Source organism: Oncorhynchus masou, chromosome 3 (genome assembly GCF_036934945.1).
Source record: "Oncorhynchus masou masou isolate Uvic2021 chromosome 3, UVic_Omas_1.1, whole genome shotgun sequence".
Classification (NCBI taxonomy): Eukaryota; Metazoa; Chordata; class Actinopteri; order Salmoniformes; family Salmonidae; genus Oncorhynchus; species Oncorhynchus masou.
In genome coordinates this window covers 5,712,411-5,716,740 of record NC_088214.1, presented here as the reverse complement: position 1 = coordinate 5,716,740, position 4,330 = coordinate 5,712,411, and positions in this window count along the sequence as shown.

The window sequence follows — 4,330 nt, the reverse complement described above, 5'->3', positions numbered from 1 at the left end:
GGAAGTTGTGACATTTCTTTGTTATGATTTAAAGTTTGCCAATTTGAGACATTAAGGTATTAACCTCTTACACTTATGGTGGCGCTATTTCATTTTTGGAAGAAAAACGTTCCCGTTTTAAACAAGATATTTTGTCACAAAAAGATGCTCGACTATGCATATAATTGCTACTGTTCGAAAGAAAACACTCTGACGTGTCCAGAAATACAAATATCTTCTCTGTGCGTGCCCTAGAACGTGAGCTTCAGGCAAAACCAAGATGACTTGGCATCCAGGAAATGACAAGGATTTTTGAGGCTCTGTCTTTCATGATCTCCTTATATGGCTGTGAACGCAAGAGGAATGAGTCTGCCCTTTCTGTCGTTTCCCCAAGGTGTCTGCAGCATTGTGACGTATTTGTAGGCAGATCGTTGGAAGATTGACCATAAGAGACCACATTTACCACGTGTCCGCCCGGTGTCCTGCGCCGAAATTGGTGCGCAAAAGTCACCTGCCAGTATTTTTCCATGGGGCAGAGAGAGAGAAACAAGCTTCCAAGAACTGCATGTCAATGAAGAGATATGTGAAAAAACACCTTGAGGATTGATTCCAAACAACGTTTGCCATGTTTTGGTCGATATTATGTAGTTAATCCGGAAAAAGTTTCACGTTGTAGGTGACTGCATTTTCGGTTCGTTTCGGTAGCCAGGCGCAATGTAGAAAACGGAACGATTTCTCCTACACACAGACGCTTTCAGGAAACACTGCGCATTTGGTATGTGGCTGGGAGTCTCCTCATTGAAAACATCAGAAGCTCTTCAAAGGTAAATGATTTTATTTATTTGGTTATCTGGCTTTTGTGAAAATGTTGCGTGCTACATGCTACACAAAATGCTATGCTAGCTTAGCATACTCTTACACAAATTAGTCAATTTCTATGGTTCAAAAGCATATTTTGAAAATCTGAGATGACAGTGTTGTTAAGAAAAGGCTAAGCTTGAGAGCAAACGCATTATTTTAATTTTATTTGGGATTTTCAGAAATCGTTAACGTTGCGTTATGCTAATGAGCCTGAGGCTTAGTCACAATCCCGGATCCGGGATGGGGAGTTTCAAGAGGTTAACTTATCACCACTGAGCTCAGCGTTCAACACTATAGTGCCCTCAAAGCTAATCACTAAGCTAAGGACTCTGGGACTAAACATCTCCCTCTGCAACTGGATCCTGGACTTCCTGGCGGGCCGCTCCCAGGTAGTAAGGGTAGGTAGCAACACATCCGCCACGCTGATCCTCAACACAGGGGTCCCTCAGGAGTGCTTGCTCAGTCCCCTCCTGTACTCCCTGTTCACTCATGACTGTGTAGCCAAGCATGACTCCAACACCATCATTAAGTTTTGCTGATGACACAACAATGGTAGGCCTGATCTGCGACAACGACGAGACAGCCTATAGAGAGGAGGTCAGAGTCCTGACCGTGTGTTGCAAGGACAACAACCTTTCCCTCAATGTGATCAAGACAAAGGAGATGATTGTTGACTACAGGAAAAGGAGGACTGAGCGTGCCCCCATTCTCATCGACGTGGCTGTAGTGGAACAGGATGAGAGCTTCAAGTTCCTTGGCGTCCTCAACACCAACAAACTAACATGGTACAAGCACACCAAGACAGTCGTGAAGAGGGCACGACAAAACCTATTCCCCATCAGGTGACTGAAGAGATGTGGCATGGGTCCTCAGATCCTCAAAATCTTCTACAGCTGCACCATCGAGAGCATCCTGACGGGTGGCATCACAGCCTGGTATGGCAACTGCTCGGCCACCGCAAGGCACTACAGAGGGTATTGTACATCACTGGGGTCAAGCTTCCTGCCATCCAGGACCTCTATACTAGGCGATGTCAGAGGAACGCCTATGAAATTGTCAAAGACTCCAGTCACCAAAGTCATAGACTGTTCTCTCTGCTACCTCACAGGAAGTGGTACCAAGCACCAGGTCTAGGTCCAAAAGGCTCCTTAATTAACAGCTTTTACATCCAAACCATAAGACTGCTGAACAATTAATCAAACCTGGATTATTTGCATTTATAACCCCCCACCTTTATATTTACACTGCTGCTACACACCGTTTATTTTCAAAAACGTCTAACATATCATTGTGATCTCTACAGCGCTGTTGGCTGGTCGTCATTGACCTTGCATAAAGCTTAAACACGGATATACACTGATTTATAAGGCCATATTGGGTCAAATGCCATTTTATCTCTGTTCTTTTTAGTCAGGTCAGTAAATAAAAATCAATTACGGTCCCATTTTCCTTTGCTTCTGACAGTACCAAAAATTAGAACAGGTCATGGTATAAATAGTTTAGTTAATTAACTCCGTGGTCTTGGAAATCTCTCTTGAACATTTTAAAATTTGATGATCTAGTTTCGTTGGTGGAGTACCTCTTGGGGCTAGGGGGCAGAATTTTCACTTTTGGATAAATAGCGTGCCCAATTTCAACTTCCTGCTACTCATGCCAAGAATATAAGATATGCATATTATTCATATATTTGGATAGAAAACACTCTGACATTTCTAAAACTGTTCAAATAATGTCTGTGAGTATAACAGAATTTATGTAGCAGGCAAAACCCCGAGGACTAACCGTTCAGATTTTTTTTTGGGGACGTCTCTGTCTGTTCAGGAACTGGTTTTCAGTTCCTACCGCTTCCACTGGATGTCACCAGTCTTTGGAATTTGGTTGAGGTCATTCCTTTGTGCAATGAAGAAGTAGGCCAACTAGGAACTGGGTAACACTGTTAAGAGTTGCGCAAGACATGAAAAGTAGCGCTGGTTTGTTTTCATTCCTGTATTGAACACAGATAGACCCGTCTAACACTTTTTTGGTTACTACATGATTCCATGTGTTATTTCATAGTTTTGATGTCTTCACAACTATTCTACAATGTAGAAAACAGGGAAAAAAATAAAGAAAAAACATTGAGTAGGTCTGTCCAAATTCTTGACTGGTTCTGTAAATTCCCACAGTTGACATTGCATGTCAGAGCAAAAACCAAGCCTTGAGGTCAAAAGGAATTGTCCTTAGAGCTCTGAGACAGGATTGTGTCGAGGCACAGAACTGGGGAATGGTACCGAAATATTTCTGTAGCATTGAAGGTCCCGAAGAACACAGTGGCCTCCATCATTCTTAAATGGAAGAAGTTTAGAATGTCCAAGACTCTTCCTAGAGCTGGCTGCCCGGCAAAACTGAGCAAGTGGGGGAGAAGGGCGTTGGTCAGGGAGGTGAACATGAACCTAGTGGTCACTCTAACAGTTCTCCAGAGTTCCTCTGTGGAGATGGGAGAACCTTCCACAAGGACAACCATCTCTGCAGCACTCCACCAATCAGGCCTTTATGGTAAAGTGGCCAGATGGAAGCCCCTCCTCATTAAGACACGATAGCCCACTTGGAGTTTGCCAAAAGGCACCTAAAGGACTCTGACCATGAGAAACAAGATTGTCTGGTCTGATGAAACCAAGATGGAACTCTTTGTCCTGAATGCCAAGTGTCACGTCTGGAAGAAACCTGACACAATCGCTACGGTGAAGCATGGTGGTGGCAGCATCATGCTGTGGCAGTTCTTCAGCGGCAGGGACTAGGAGACTAGTAAGGATCGAGGGAAAGAAGAACAGAGCAAAGTACAGAGAGATCCTTGATGAAAACCTGCTCCAGAGAGCTGAAGACCTCAGACTGGGGAGAAGGTTCACCTTCCAACAGGACAATGACATTAGGCACACCGCCAAGACAATGCAGGAGTGTCTTAGGAACAAGTCTCTCAATGTCCTTGAGTGGCACAGCCAGAGCCCAGACTTGAACCCGAATGTCCTTGAGTCCGGACTTGAACATCGGGTTCAGCGACGCTCCCCATCTAACTTGAGGCTCTGCAGAAAAGACTGGGAGAAACTCCCCAAATACAGGTGTGCCAAGCATGTAGTGTCATACCCAAGAAGACTCGAGGCTATAATCGCTGCCAAAGTTGTGATTTTGTGATATTATTTTTAATACATTTGCACACAAAACATTTTTTTTTATACAAAAGCCTCCACACAGTTTGAAGTTTGGATGATACTGTGGGAGTTCAACCACTTTCAGATTGCTTGCATTGTTCAAGATGACCACATTCCTACAGGGAAATAGATACGAACACATAAGAACACCAACAATGAATTGAAAGCATAATAACATCTTATGGTTTCAAATCTCACTTCTCATTCCTTTTTGTTTGTTAGAAATATAATTGTCATTGTGTATCATTCTGTTTGAGGAACAAGTCGTTAACTAGTGTACTAAGTCTCCTCTCCAACAGTTTGAC